This window comes from Macaca nemestrina, chromosome 3, assembly GCF_043159975.1.
Source record: "Macaca nemestrina isolate mMacNem1 chromosome 3, mMacNem.hap1, whole genome shotgun sequence".
Taxonomy (NCBI): Eukaryota; Metazoa; Chordata; class Mammalia; order Primates; family Cercopithecidae; genus Macaca; species Macaca nemestrina.
In genome coordinates this window covers 173,946,736-173,963,295 of record NC_092127.1, presented here as the reverse complement: position 1 = coordinate 173,963,295, position 16,560 = coordinate 173,946,736, and the positions used below count along the sequence as shown (strand labels likewise).

At 38.4% G+C, this 16,560-nt stretch overlaps 1 long non-coding RNA gene across 1 annotated transcript; it reads right to left on the bottom strand.

Moving 5' to 3' along the window:
* Positions 1-3,691: 3,691 nt before the first annotated feature.
* On the bottom strand, positions 3,692-16,225 carry LOC105487842 (uncharacterized). The gene is made up of 4 exons (XR_011621425.1): positions 15,956-16,225; positions 6,700-7,469; positions 4,536-4,801; positions 3,692-3,844 (listed from the first exon to the last, which is right to left on the bottom strand). It is a non-coding gene; the product is annotated as an uncharacterized lncRNA (long non-coding RNA).
* Between the last annotated feature and the right edge of the window lie 335 nt (positions 16,226-16,560).

The following is a 16,560-nucleotide window of genomic DNA, read 5'->3' as shown; positions in this document are numbered from 1 at the left end:
CTGTGGAATTGCATGACCAATTAGGAGCGTACTGCAGTGTTTCAAGTAAGGTGCGATAGAAGCTTGGATTTAAATAATCCCCAATTCTTTCTAACCACATAAGGTTGTGTATGTTATTAAATTTACTAAGAAATAATAATGTTCAGCTAGTTTTTAAAACGTTCAAATCTACCTTTTTTTTTTTTTTTTTTTTTTAAAGAGACATAGTCATGCCATCACCCAGGCTGGTGTGCAGTGGTGCGATTTTTCTCACTGCGGCATCAAACTCCTGGGCTCATGTGATCCTTTCATCTTAGCCTCCTGAGTACCTGGGACTCAGGTACATGCCACCACACTGGGCCATTTTTTTTTTTTTTTTTTTGTAGAGACAGGGTCTCACTCTGTTGCCCAAGCTGGCAATTCTATTTTTATTGATTACAAACTTATGTACATTCTTTGAAACATATTTTGAAAATATGAATAGGCACCAAGAAAAATAAATTCATATTTCCACCATGCAGATAAGCACAGGTGACATCTTAGAGTGCACTGTTCCATAATTTATAATTTCTAGGTATCTGTGTGTATACAGAAATAGAATCAGATGTTGTATACTTTTCAGAAAACTTGTTTTTTACTCACACTGAGAACGTATTTCTATATTATTAAATATTCTACAGCATCACAGATTACATGGCAATTCAACTGCATGGATATTTTAAAATTGAACTGATATACTATAGTTAGGAATTTATTTTGCTTCCAATTTATTATTATTATATATTTTAACAATATAATATGTCATGATGATTACCATCCTCCTCTAAATAAATATTTGTGTTCACCCTTAATTATTTACACAGGATAAATTTCAAATCATGTAATGCTATTATAATTTCAAACTATTTTCAAATTTTTAAGGCTTTTGATACAAATACTATTTTTTTCCAGATCAGCTAAACTAATTTATGTTTATATCCCTAATATATGAGCATACACATTTCCTAGAACTTTTGAACACACTATAATAATTTAAAAATTATTTTACTATTTAGTATTCAATTCATAATATATCTCACTATTATTTTGCTTAAACTATATATTTTAAATTTGTATTTCCTTCTGTCTAGTGAGGTTGATTTTTTTTAATATGATTGTTGACCATTTACTTTTATTTTCTTACAATTGCTTTTTCATACTCATTTTGCCATGGAGGTGTCTGCTCAGCCTGGTCTTAAAGTAAATAAAAGGATAAAGAAATGGTTATCAAGGTGTTATTTCTGAATCATGAAGTAGAATCAGGAAAAAGCATTCTATGAATTAATGGCATAGCTAGCACAATTCCTGAAAAAATGATAGCACCAGGACTGACAAGATTCCAAGAGGCTAGCTTACAAGAACATTGTTTAACACAAAATTTTCTTCTGTTCTATAATGTTTGCTGAGAATATTCTCAGAGGTCCCTAAGGATTCCAAAATACTGTGTATGTCATATTTCATGTAATCTTATTTAAAGGAGGTTCCACTTGAAACATAATCTGCTCAACTTGTTCAAGGTTCTGGTCTCCCTAAAACACAGCTCAAATTAAAATATAAAATCTAAGTACCTAGTGAAAGAAAGCACTATATCCACCAGTTGCAAAACCTAATATTCTGTGTTTAAAGTTAGGAATTTCAAATTAATCATTTGTTTAACTAACAAATGGTCCCAAGACACTTTGCAGAAGTTTTTTTATGGGCCAGAATTCTGAAGCGTATCTTAATTCTTGGCCATTTCTCACATAAAACAAATTATTTTATCAAAGATGCCAAATGCTAGTACTTTAGGCTCCAAATACAGGAGGCTTACTTTCACTGAGAGCATTACAATTGATCTCAGACCAGAGCGAGCGGGGCTCAGTAGAAAGATAAGGTGATTAATTGTCAAGAGATCTGGGTTCATGTACTGGCTTCATTTTACTACTGACTTATCTCCCTGGGTAAGTTACTTAAATAAAGTCATACTTTATTTTTCTGTAAATGATATTTATTCTAAAAAGTTATTGTGAGATGAACCAAGTTACAAAATGTGAACTTACCAAACGAAAAGTTACATATGAGTACAGAAAATGTTATCAGAGCTAGAGTCACCAACTCAAACACCTATAAGGGCCATACTAACTTCTCAATGCATGAAGCGGATCAACCAGGGCTGTGGGTAATTCTAGTGCTTGTCCCAGTTTGACAGGATTGTTGCAATTATGGCAATAAGATGCCAGTGTTGCCTGACATTTTAATTTTTTCAAAAGAAAAACTATAAATCCTGACTTCATTCATCTTCCACTTTCAAAGTATTGACAGCTAATTAAAATATAAGTCAAAGTAATTTTGTTGGCCAAATAAGTAATATGTATAGATCAAAGTTGGACCATGACTAGCCAGTCTGTAAACTCTTGTATTGTCTCTGATTTACATGGTTCGTAATACTCTCAGACCTCCATGGTGACATCTTTAGTTAAGAGTATTTATTGTACTGAGTGCATCAAATATAGTCCAATCTTACAGTATCCAATTATTTGTAATTATTTCCACGGTGAGGGTTTTTCCCTTCAGGTGGCCAATTACTTCCTATCAAATTATCACTGAAAACCATTATTTTCATTTCCATTTGTAGACATCTCAAGACTTTATTTTCCATTTGGTACAAGTAAATGAAAAGGAAATTATAACAGCCAATGCAATTATGACTGTGATCTTATCTGTCTGGATTGATTAGAAGTCCTTATTCTAATCACCCAAACTCTTTATTAATGTTAAGTTTATTAAAACTTAGGTTCAGATTCAGATTTTTATTAAGGATTTCATTTATGTTATCTTTTTTCTTTTATAAGATGATAGGGAATGCAAGATGGGGAAACCAAAGAAAAACCTAGTTACCAAAGAGACCTGGTCTCCCTGTAACTGGGCTTCACAACACTGATCTCTCTTAAAACCCTTTTACCATTTATCAAAACTCCATCTCTGGTGAATTACAGTGAATTACAGTGGAGTGTTGCTAATTCATACTAATGACTGGGGTACCTAGTGCAGATTGAATTCTGAGAACTGGCAACTGAGCAACAAAGGAAAAAAAAAACAATAAATTGAGACCACTGCATTAAAAAATCCTTTGTTCATTTATTTTTTTTCAGTATAAGCTAGTATTTAATTAATTTGGTTAATGTATCATTGATACTAGTAAAAATTATATCCCTAAATCTCTCCAACATTAAATATTAGTTTAAAAACTAGTTGCAACTTTATCTGGCAGTGAATTGAAATAAAACACTGGCAGAATAGCAAGGCAAGATTTAGATCAGTAGTAAATTTACTACATTTCCACTTAATATAATATTCTTTTTTCTTTTCAGCCTTGGAATGAGTACCTGGTATTAAATAGGCTTTCTGATTCTCACACAAGAAAATTGACTAGTACTCTAGGGAAGAGTTATCCACTGTTAAACACTCAACCTGCTCAAAGGGATGGCAACTGGATGTTCACAAAGAATTACCATAGTTGCCATGTATGCAGGTATCCACATATTTCCACAGACATCTCCGGGTGAAGACCAACCAACCCTATCCCATATTTCCCACCCCCTACCAACCCGCTATATCTTACCCTCCACTTTTCTTGGAGGATAAAGGAAGAAAAACTGGGCAGAATATAGTAAAAATATAATTACCTTTTTTTTTTTTAAGTGGTAAGCACTGGAAAGCTTCTTATTTTATAAGTCTCGTGAACAAAGATTGGTTTCATGCTCTTCTTAATTTACGTCTTGAGATGCTGGAAGATGGTTCACATTCTGTCTTACATGTCTTCATTTATTCTTTTAGTGAACAGGCTCTATGACAGTATCAACCAAGGTTTACATTTGTTTTCTGCTCTCATTGTGCCCACACAACTTAGCAGAGTTTAATGGCAAATAGAATCATTCTGTAAACACACCTTTAGTGACTGTATGCTTACACCATGCATGTGGAGTCCCAGGTACTAAGGATACAAGACTGTGGGCCTTTCCTTTAGGGAGCTTGCATACTTGAAGGGAAAGAAAAATTATCAAATCGATGTTTCTGTGATACAGCATAAACTCAGATTGCTATGAAAGCACAGAGTAGGGGAGACTAACCCAAGGTGGTGAGGTCATGAGAGGCCTCCAGAGGGAAAAGTTGATGCTGACTCTTGAAAAATCGTAAACAATTATCCAGGTAGAGAAGATTGGAAGTGTTTAGGGAGCTTCACATAGTTCATTGTGGGGAAGGGATAAAAAGGGAACCGGAAGGTAGCTAGGAAGTAGTTTAAATGGAGTTTGTATGCCATGTGAGCTGCTTAAGTTTCGTTTTGTTGTCATCAGGAGCAGTATCAAACATGCAACAGAAGGGACAAAACCAGTGGCAAGGAGCTCAATTAGGAGATTTGCAGGACTCCAGCTGTGATTTGACAAAGTCCTCATGTGATCTGTGGTTGTCACTCCGTATATATTTCCTTTCCTAGTGATCAACAGGATTTCTAGACAACAACCCTTCCACCCACTTACAGTTTCCAGATTGGGTGAGATGATTTCATCCTCAGCTCCAAGGGTGATTCTTAATTAGCTTAAGTCAATCAGCGAAGTCCACAGCAAAGCCATAGTAATTGGATTGGGAATAAGCATGAGATTCAAGCGGTACAAAGGAGGCTGGAGAGTATCTGAGCTGGGCTTTTGGGAGAGAATCTCCTTTGCTCTCTGGGAGAAACACTGAGAGGGGTATTCTCTCTTCCTGAAGGAGGAAACACATAGGCTGGATGCTGCTGGTCACCTTACTGTGAACAAGAAGAAAATCGGTCAACACTACACAGAACAAATATAGAAAAATAAATGTAGCAAACCTTACATTAAGCCTATGCTAATTTGGGACCTTCATGCTATCCATAATTATGAGGATTTCTTTTTATCATTCATGTAATTCAATGTTGTTGTTTCTGTAATTTGGGCACTTTCGTTCCTGGAATTACCTCAATTGCTAAAAACCTGGCTGTTGGCAGTGACGATCAGAATAAAGGCAGGATTAGATAACCTCTTCCAGTCTTTTTCTTCTGTGGTTTCCTTTCACCCTTAGTTTATCAAGAAGATAGTTGCTAACAGCAAGCTGATGACTGACAAAAAATGGCAAGAACATCACAAGAGTCAAATTACTCCTCCTCAGTCCCTGACAGCTCTTCTCCCCTCTCTGTTGCCTGCCTGCCTTTGGCTGCCAAGAATTTGCTGTTTGTTTCTCACTTCCCTCATCCAATCCATACTGAGAAGATAATGTGCCCAGCTAGCTCCAGAACAGAAAACTGAATGTCGGCACATATTTTGCCTTGAATGAAAATAACCTACCAGTGCAGAGTGGCCTCTACTATCCAGGGCTGAGGCTCTACTGGGTTCAGTGGTTAATTCTTCAGCCTTTTAGCTCTGGGATTTTAGCTAATGGCTTTAGAGTTTTGCACAAGCCCCATGCCCATGGTTTTAAAGTTACCACTGTGGATGAGAGCTTGTCATGTTGTATAATATTACAGTTATTCCAAAGCAGCTTTCTGGCTAAGTGACAGCATTTGACATGTCTCTAATACTGACAGTAGTGGTGACTTTCAAGTGTTCTATTTATGTCAGATAGAAGGGGAGTAGAGGTTTTTAAATAAAATAAACATGTGCAAAGAAAACTTCTGGTTTAGTACAATAAAAATGTCAAAACAGTCTGAATACCTGCTCTGCTATTTTCTTGCCATGGACTCTGGGGCAAGTTTAAAAGATACAGTATCTCTGTCTGTAAAATGGAAATAATGATGGCGCCTACTCTGAAAGGCCATGGTTATATAATCCAATGTCTCTAAGGTGCCTTATGTGATGCCAGGCTCATGCTCATCACAGACATTTAATAATGGTACATACATTAGTTGTTATCCCTGCCATGCCCATAAACTTTTTAAAGTAAACAGCTTCGCCGGGCGCGGTGGCTCAAGCCTGTAATCCCAGCACATTGGGAGGCCGAGATGGGCGAATCACGAGGTCAGGAGATCGAGACCATCCTGGCTAACACGGTGAAACCCCGTCTCTACTAAAAAATACAAAAAACTAGCCGGGCGAGGTGGCAGGCGCCTGTAGTCCCAGCTACTTGGGAGGCTGAGGCAGGAGAATGGCGTGAACCCAGGAGGCGGAGCTTGCAGTGAGCCGAGATCCGGCCACTGCACTCCAGCCTGGGCGACAGAGCGAGACTCCGTCTCAGAAAAAAATAAATAAAAAAAATAAAGTAAACAGCTTCAACCAAGCACTGAACTCCAGCAATTCTTAGGGAACACTGTTTCCACCATAAAGCTTAGATGACTGAATGATTGGCAGCCACACTTCACATGTGGCCTATGAGGTGGCCAAGAAATTATGACCTGGGCTGGTGTCAAAATGTGAGTGGAGTCCAAGAGCCTGACAAACTTTTGCTTGAGTTCTGAAAGAATCAGAAAGAATTTATAGAGAGAAGTAATGATAGAGGGCCAAGGCATGAGCAGTCACTGAGGTTATGAGGAATGAGAATATGAGCAAAGTGGGCAAGTTCAGAGAGATTTATAGAGAGAAGGAGTAAGTGAGTTCATGGTGAGAGAAGCAGACAGACCCAGAGAAAAGCAGACATATTTAGAAAGGCTGAGTCACATGAATGGCAAAGCATAAGATTAAAGCCACCCACCTTTCTGTTGAAGTCTTTGCTACTTCCAGTAGATCATCTAGAGGCAGGATGGTCCAGGAGGAGTCTGTATGGTGGAACTGTAAATGGCACAGCTTGGGAATAAGAGTAGCTGGGCTCAAGTTTTGGCTCTGTCATTTACTAGCTGTGTCACTAGGGAAAGTTTCTCAATCTTTCCATGACTATAAAATGGGGAAAACCATGAAACCTACTATTGGAGCCATTATGAAGATTAAACAAGTTAGTACATGTGGCTTAGTATCATAATGGAACATAGTAATTTTTCAATAAATGGTTGTTAGCTATTATTAACTGCCATCAACTATACATCAGTAGCCATAAAACTGATATACACATTAGCCCCTCAGCTCCAACATAACTCCTGTTTCCCTTATGTCCAAATGCATCTCATAATTAATATTGTTGTTAACCAAAACATTTTAAGTAAATATGTATTATCATTTTTATTTGAAGAAGAGCATGAAATAAGAGAGACAAAAAAAAAAAATTAGGCTGGGTGTGGGGGCTCACGCCTGTAATCCCAGTGTTTTGGGAGGCCGAGGCAGGAAGATCACTTGAGTTCAGAAGTCCAAAACATGCCTAGGCAATATAGTGACCCTGTTTTGAAAAATTAGCCATGCATGGTGACACATGCCTGTGGCCTCAGCTACTCTGGGGGCTGAAGTGGGAGGATCGCTGGAACCCTGGAGTTTGAGGCTGCAGTGAGCTAGGACTGCTCTACTGCATTGCAGCCTGGGCAAAAGAGCAAGATCCTGGAAAGGAAAGGGAAAGGGAAAGGGAAAGGGAAAGGGGCGGGGCGGGGCAGGGCGGGGCGGGGAGAGGCGAGGCAAGGCAAGGCAAGGCAAGAAAGAAAAAGAAAGAAAGAAAAAGGGGAGATTAAATGTTGAAATAGCAATACATTACATGCAATAATATTTACCTTAAAAAATTTTTTTGTCCCAATAATTTTTTTGAATCTTTTTATTTATGTGTCATGTTTTATCAGCCTCCTGAGTAGCTGAAACTACAGATGCACACCATCATCCAGGTTTTTTTTTTTTTTTTTTTGATGGAATCTTGCTTTGTTGTCCAGGCTGGTCCCAAGAATTATTTGGTGCAATTCATTCATTCATTTGTATATTTATTCACTTTACAAATAAGTATTGAATTCACAGTATGCTGAAGTGCAATTAAAAAGAAAAAGTAGTCCCTGTACTTGTTCAGTTTTAAGGTCTTGTGACTGCAAACAAATGATAAGGAAAGATTTGAAAGTTGAAATCAAAAGATGAAAAACCTGCTTACTCCCTCACCTCATTTAGACAGTGACTCAAAAGTGAGTTCTTGTGTAACCAGCCGTATTAGTCAGGATAAGCTAGGTAACATGGTGGTAACAAATTAACACCCAATTACTGGCTTAACACAACAAATATATATTTCTTACTCATATTGTATTACATGTTTACAGTGGGCTTGTCAGGCGGACGGTTTTCCACACAATCACTGAGGGAGTCAGGTTGATGAAGGCTCTGCCATCTTTTACTGGCACTATTAGAGCACATGGCCAGCCTTCTTGTTACAGTGACAGAACAGCCATGAAGGATGCATAGGCACTCTTCAATGCCCTAAACGGAAGTGACCACATCACTTTGACTATGGATCCATTGGCCAAACCTAGTAATATAGCCCCATCTCACTGCAAGGGGCTGGGAATTTTAGGGTGCCAAGGTGCACAGGGCACATGTAATCTGTACCTATCTCAATTAAACTAGAGAGCCAACCCTAACCCTTTCTATCCCTGCCCCTGATTTATGTTTCTCTTTAGCTTGTATTCCCATTTTACGTGTTAATTTGAGACTCTCTCTCCTAAATAGAATGTAAACTCTAAGCAGGAAAGCATTCTTGTTTATTTTATGCTTTGATACATCCCTAGCACCTAAAACAATGCTTGGCACAGAGATGGCACTTAATAAATATCTGCTATATAAATGAATAAATAAAACTTTGTAGTGGCAACATAAGTGGTAAAGAGCATAAAAAAGACCCTGAGACAGGAAGGAACTTGTCTCGTTCAAGCAAGAGGAAAAAAAAAAAAAGAAAGACTGGCTAGAACAGAATGGTAAGAAAAAAAAAATGTTGCCCAATATTAATACGCATTTTCTTTAAGGCTTACAAGAAACTTTAAAGTACGAATTGTGATATTCCTGGGATTTAAAAAACTAAATCTTGGAAAAGTTAGCTAACATTCCCAAGGACAGACAGCTAGCAAAGTGAAGAACCAAAATTCATCCTGAGGTTATGCAATTTTTACTCTCCCAGAAAAGGGGTACTTGTCTGGCTGATTCAAACTAACCTATAGCTGCCAGGAAACCAGATCCATAAAGTCATTGTTATGTGACCAACTAAGAATAATATCTGCATGCCTATCCATTTCGGTACCTCCTTTTAGTAATGCCTGATTGGGTCCACATGGTAAAATTATGTTCAGTTACTAATTTCTGATAACTTCTACATGTACCCCATGATACACACTAAGGAGAGGTAAAAGCTTAATATTGAAACTCAGGGGCTTGATTTCAAATTAGTTGTTTGAACCCAGTAAGATAAACCACTTGATTATAAAAATTAGGGAAAACTGAAAATCACTCAAAATTAGAGAAAACTGAAAATCACCCACAATTAGCGTGAGTGCTAAGAAGAGAAACAAAAAGCTACAAAACCAATGAGGGGAAATTTCACCCTCAGACCATTCATTACTCACAAGGAAACACTCATAACCCTTTGTAAACCTTCCAGAAGCCATCATCCAGAAGTAAAACCTGAATTTGGGTACTGGATACCACAGCTGCATCGGTCTTTGACATTTTGGTCTACCTCATATATAAAAAACAGGAAAATAAAGGTGCTCGACACAAAAGTAAGGATTAAATTGGAATAATGTATTTGAAGAGATTAGGAAAGTTCCTGGCCCAAAGTTAAGTTGTCTGCCTTCAAAAATTATATCAGAGGAAATCCCTCAAACATTGAGAAATGTTTTATATAACTCCATTAGAAATGTCAAAAAAAGCAAAAATCAAAATTCACTTTTCCAAAGCCCTTTTCATGTGCATGTGGCCTGCTCTCCCTCAGTAGGATGCATCTTCTAGGGACTTCTACCAGGAAGTAGCTGGGACAGTGAAGAGTCTACTCAACATCCAGCTTACATGTGCCCAAGGCCAGAGGCAAAAGTAGAACGATGATGGCATCCAGTATTCAGTGTGAATGAGAGCAATATCCTTATAAATGGATGGCCCAAAGTGAAATTTTCTGCTGCTATCTTGATGACTTTCTGAGGTTCATTTGCAGTATTTTTTAATTGAGTTATTTATATGTTTCAATCTAACAGAGTCATTTTCATTGCTTACAACTAAGAAACCTGAGTATTACAACATTCAGATATTAATAACCAAGTGTGACTCCAGCAAGGAGGTAACACAATAAAATCTATGAAAGATGACAGATCATAAATAGGTAGCAAGGTAGGTAGGTAGGTAGATGGATGGGTGGATAGATAGATGATAGATAAATAGATAGATGATAGATAGATTGGATAGATAGACGATAGATGGATAGAAATAATAGCTAACATTTATTATATAATTATAGGCCAGGAACTTTCCTAATCACTTCAAATATATTATTCCAATTTAAACCTTACATTTGTGTTGAGCACCTTTATTTTCCTGTTTTTCAGATGAGCAAACTGAGATGAAAAGAGGATAAACAAACTGCTGAAGACCACAGAGCCAGTATGGTAGATTATTGGTCCTCAAACATTCACCCCTTTTTCTCCAACCCACTCTTCCCTTGGAAGATTGTCCCTCCCTGTCCCACTGATGTTGAACTTGGTCATGATACTTGATTTGGTCTCATAGAAAGTTGAGTGTATGTCTCCTTATTTTAGGACTGTGTGACTTGTGACATAAGCAAAGTGTGAAGAAGCTTGCTTGTGGTTGGACTTTCACTCTTGCACTTCTATCTTCGCTATTAAAAGAACATGACCCAAGCAGCCTGCCAGTCTCAGAAGGATGAAAGGCAAATGCAGTACACCTGAACTGAACCAGTGGCCTGATACCGAGTACAGATGAGCACAGCTTTTATCAGCTAAACCTTGGCTGTCTCACAGATATCTGAGTAGGCAAACGATTCTATTTTTGGCATGCTTCTGAGTTTGGGAGTGATTTGTTACTCAGCATTGTTGTGGCAATAGCTAACTGATGCAGCTAGTAAACCATGCAACAAGGATGCAAACCCAGACAATTTGACTCTTCTATCTCCTTCCTAATTACTTTGCTGTATTACATTCCCTGCTAGGTCTGACAGTTTACACCAAATAAACACAAAGTGTTAGTGCACCCCAATCTCTGACACCTCTGCAGGTATAAGAAAATTTATCTGCTAGAAATGTCTATGATGGTGTCTCCATCTTTCTCTGACCACAGCCATATTTCAGTACATTAGCCTTGCTCTGTGTGGTTCGCCTCTGTGCTTTGTCTCACAGTGGTATCCAGAAGGCAATGTTTCCTGATGTCAGTGCTGATGTACATAGCACAAAGATTCTCAAACTCTTGGACAGCAATATCTTGAAATTCTGTCTTTAACTCATGAAGCCCAGCAACAAAATCTTAATTTCCTTTCCTGTTTCTTCTGTTTCTGTTCTGAATTCCCATTTCACAAAGCCAAGAGAAATGAGAAGTACATGGGGTGAGAGTTTTTATAAATAACTTGTGGTGGTTCCTAAATATCTCTGATGCCTAATTATACTTCTAGTGATTGAGAGGTTTTTATCCCCTTTGGTTTAGAAAGCACATCTGTGCCAAACACTCTCTAAACATGGTTTTTCCCATGACTTCAAAACTCTTCCCATTATAACTGTTTCTTGCCTGTTCCTTAGATGTTATTACATGGCCAAAGCACTGCCTTCTCCTGCCTGGTCTTACGTACATCTCTAACATGCCACATCACCACTGCCCAAAGATTTACATCAGCACATACACCTCACATCTCCTTCCATTCTACTGACATTGTGTAACCAAGGACAAGATGATCAGGTGAAGGCAGCTGGCCTCGCCTGGTAGTTGTCTGAAGTAAGAGATGCAAGACACAGTTGATGATGTTTGAACATCAATGCTGATAACCACCATCCATTTAATAGCCTGTCATTCATGTATTTGTAGGAGAAAGGAAAAAAATCTATAACTGGTTTGCCTCATCTATAACTGGTTTGCCTTGCTTGAAAGTATAATGTTAGTTAACCCTAAAGAAGAAAGGAGTTTTGAATTCCTGAGAGTGGCACTTGGGTATGGTATGAACTGGATCCTTCATGCTTCTACTTTTCAGGTAATCCATATGATTTATTGCCCAGAAGGATATGGTGTGCTGAGTCAGATGAGGTACAAGTGGATCCTGCTCCTCTCAGCTAAAGAGGAACAAACTGGAACTGAGTCTTTCCTGTTCTTGCTACTTACAGAAAGTCTTTGCTCAGAGAGCTTCCTGGTCTGTGTCTTGACAGCATGACTTTGCCCTATAGATCCTAAGGGTATGAGAGCAAGGAGACAACAAACCAGATAGAATCACCCACATAGATCAGTGATACCGAACCCAGGCTGGTCCCAGACGGAAGAGAAAATTGCCCAATAAAATCCTGATCTAACTCAGGATTTACAAAGTACAGAGGATGGGAACCTTGGGTCCTGGAAACAAAGTTAAAAACCACCCAGTGACAGGACCTCCATCTCCTGCCATGGGTAAAACCTCATTGAGACAGTCATTTGTGCAAGTAAATGCACTTTACAGAGCCACACACAAGGTTCTAGATTTCTTGCACTATTGAAATTATTTTAAAAACTAGGCAGGATCTCTAAAAACACCTAGTAAGAAGGAAAGAGGTGAATATACTAGGTAGTGTCAATGTGAAAGTAATCTGAGGCTCAGAGATGCATAAAATGTTTAAAAACGACATCCTCTTCCCATGTAGAAAAAGTGGATTAAAAGAGTCCCTTTACTCTTTCTATCCTCAAATACCTAGAGACATCATATGTAAGATTCTGTTAACCTCACAGAACATCAAAATCAAATCATTAGGGGAAGACAGCTGAACTTGTCTGGTTGCCACCTGCAGTGAAATAAGTGATGAAAGTCTATGAGTAATTCCTAGAACTCAAGAATCTCAGTAGTTTCGGGTTTTGTTTTTCCTTCTAATCAGGATTCACTATTCTCAATGAGAAAAGAATTGAAGGTAGAAATTCTGGGTTCTAGTCCCAGATGTCACTTACTAACTGTACAACTTTGGTCAAGTCTCTTTACCTTTCTACTTCTCAGCTACTCTGTCTTTAATGGGAATAATACCCTTTGTTCCTTCTACCCAAAAGGACATCCACTAACTGGCACCTCTGTAACATTTTCAACTTCACAAGGTACTTTCAACACAGCACCTTACTTGCTCCTTATATAAACTCTCTGGGAGAAGTTGGTTAATGGTAACTCTTCACACCCCAGCTTCCCACTGCATGGATCCAAAAACTAAGAAGCCGGGAAATGAAGGGATTTCCCAAGCAGTGAGTTGGGATTCACACCTCATATTCAAATTCTCAGTCCATTGTTTTTTTTCCCTTTACACCACAAAAGCATTTGTAAAATGTAAATGTATTTCAGCATTGCAGTCTGGCTTCTGAAAGGGAAACATTGGTAGAGGTATTATAATTATCCCAAACTCCATTTTCCTGTTTGCTATGTCAAGATGGAAAACAGGCTTTATTGTAAGTGCATGAATAGCCCCACGGCAGCAAAACAAAAGGAGGCTGCACAGCCCAACACAGCAGGGATACCACTGGAGGAGAAACAGCAGCAGAGCATTGCTCCAAACAGTGGGTAAAGAGCAGTGAGAAGGTTCTAGAACGCATGCTTCACCTGAACATCTGCATCCTCACTCTTAAATGGCAAAGCACCCACTGTGTCAGGAAGAAAACCATTAGACCAAGGAGATGAGCCTAGTTAGTGCTAAGGGGATACATCATCTTAAAGAAAAGACACTGCCAGGTTATGGGGACTGAGGCAGTTTCTAGAATTGAGGACTTTAAAGGCCAAGTCAGATCCTTTGGATCAACCCCATCTTGCTGATAAAGTTGACGATGAATTCCATGATGTCACATAATAGGGGCAAGTAGTAGGAGTAAGGAGGTTTTGGAGAATGGAGAAACTTTAGCCAAAGGTTAGCTAGAAAAGGGAAGATACAGATCCACGTGATCCTCTCATTATCCTGCAGAGTTGGGCCAGGACCAGGACATGGCTGTGCATGCAGTGTGAGTCTCCATTCCATGGAAGTGACCATGCGCCACTCCTTACTCCCTACTGTATGGGCAAGTGTAAGAAAGCAATCCTGTCTGTGGAAAACGTACAGGCTGCTTGGCATCCAACAGTCTGGATATGAGTATCAGCCCTTTATAGGCATTCTCTGCACCTGGAGTCTGTAGCACCATGAGAAGTATAGTTCCCTTACTGGAGAGGAGGAGGCCCTGGATCAGGGAAAGCCAAACTTGGATGCATTTCCTTCCACTGGGGAAAACACTGTGGAAGGAGAAGCTGGCCCCACTATCTCTTTGTCCAAGCATTCCAGAGTAAGGACTCAGGGTCACTTTCCAACAATTCAATTTCTCTGAAACCACACTGTTTCACCAGCCTAGTGTCTCCGCAGCGTGTTAGAGAAAAAAAGTATCTAGGCAAAGATAACCCTGCAAAGCGGAGGAAATCTCCTCAATACAGATTATTAACTAAAATAAAACCTGAATCTGAGTTGTCTTTTATTAAAAACATTGAAATATAATTAATAGTGATTTTTGTTTTTTGCTTTTTTTTTTCCTTGCTGCTTTAAAAAAAAATATTCCAAGGCTGCATTCCATAAAGGCATTTCATTAACCAGTCAAATTTAAGTGACTTAATTGATGTAGTTAGAGCATTAACTTTCCTGATAAAAAATAAAATGACTCAGGGCAAACACACTGTCATATTGTTATTATTTAACACAGACTGCAAAGCCCTAGCACAGGAGTTGCTGCCTAGCACACAGTTAGACACGGTCCATGTCCCAGGGGCATGCAATCCCAGCAAGGTTGTTATATGGTATTCATTGCAATTTGATGAACTTCATTTATCTAGACAGCCACTTATTTAGGATGAATTGGAACCTACTGAATCATCTTAATTCAGAGGCTTCTACTGCACCATGGGTCTGCAGCAGCTATTAAACTTGGGAAGATTTGGCAGCCATGACACAATGAATGTATTATTCCTGCAGAATGATCTGGGTATGATGAATCATCAGCTTTATGGACAGGTGTTGGGTGATACCTGCTATCACCTTCCTTCCCCTTTAGGTTTTTAAGTATGATATCAGTACTGCAGTCACTGTTACTCATCTTCCCCAATAAAGAAGTTATCTGTCACAGATGATGCTATTTCCCCAATAGCACAATCATTCAATTCTTGGGGAAAAAAATATCGCACAGCCTGAAACCCTGGTACAAGATGAGGGTTCCCCTAGGCACTGAGTTCTCTGAAGCGATGAGTTAATGAGGAGAGAAGAGTTCTTTCTGCAATGGATACAGCCACTTTATGGCATTCTATTACTAATTGAGAGTAGGAACTCCCATAAACTATACATAGAGGATTTATTTGGGTTATTTACAAGGCCAAGGGAGGAAACATGCAAATAGAAAGACTTGCATATAGAATGAATCCAATTGCTGAACAACTGTAAATTCTATTTATGGACAGAGGGCTTTTTCAAAGACAGGTGATATGTAAGATTTGAATACAATCTTAAGGTTATAACTCCCAAAATTCTTGACTGCTCTCTAAATTCAGGACCACAGACTCTTGCAACGTGTAGACCAAGTCTATATTTATATTGTCTTTAATGATGAAGCATAGGGCTTGGGAATTAAAATGAAACAGTTTGGTCTTATTCCAAAAAGTCACAGTAACTTCCAATATCTCAGACTTAAATAAACACTAAAGGCATTTTATCAGTCAGGGTTCTCCAGAGAAGCAAAACAAATAGGATACATACATACATACATACATACATACATACATACATATCTACATACATAGATACTTGATTTATTTTTAAGCAATTGGCTATGCGTGATTGGGTGGGCTGGCATGTCTGGAATCTGCAAGGGCAGCTTGGCAGGCAAGAAACTCAGACAAGATTTTCTGTTACCTTTTTGAAGCAGAATTCTTTGTCTCTGGGAAACTTGCTTCTGTTCTTCTGGCCTTCAACAGATTGGATGAGGTCCACTCACATTACTGCTGTTCTCTTTTAAAGTCAACTCTAGATGTTTATCTCATCAGCAAAATACCTTCACAGTCATCTTGATGAGTGTTTGACCAAACAATTGGGCACCATGACCTAGCAAAGTTGACACATAAAATTTAACCATCACAGGCATCACCTCTGTCAAAGTTTATGCTATGAATGTCAGCAAACACTATTTCTTAAGTTGGCACATACAAAACCAGTAGGATTTGCGTTCCGTAAAACAGAATCATCCAAGTTTTTTAAAATTTTTTTTTTGTTTTTTTTTGCTGGTTACAGCTCAAACTAAAAGTTCTTTGGAGTTTGAATATGCTACGCCTTTTTTATGCCAATGGCAATTATTTTGTTGAAAAATATTTCTTATGTTTCTATAAACTCAGTATTTGCAAATTATGGCCCACAGCTAACTGACCTATCACCTGTTTTTGCATAGCCCATGAACAAAGTATGAGTTTTACATTTTTAAATGCTTACATTATAAATGGAGATGCAAGGAATTGCACATTCGA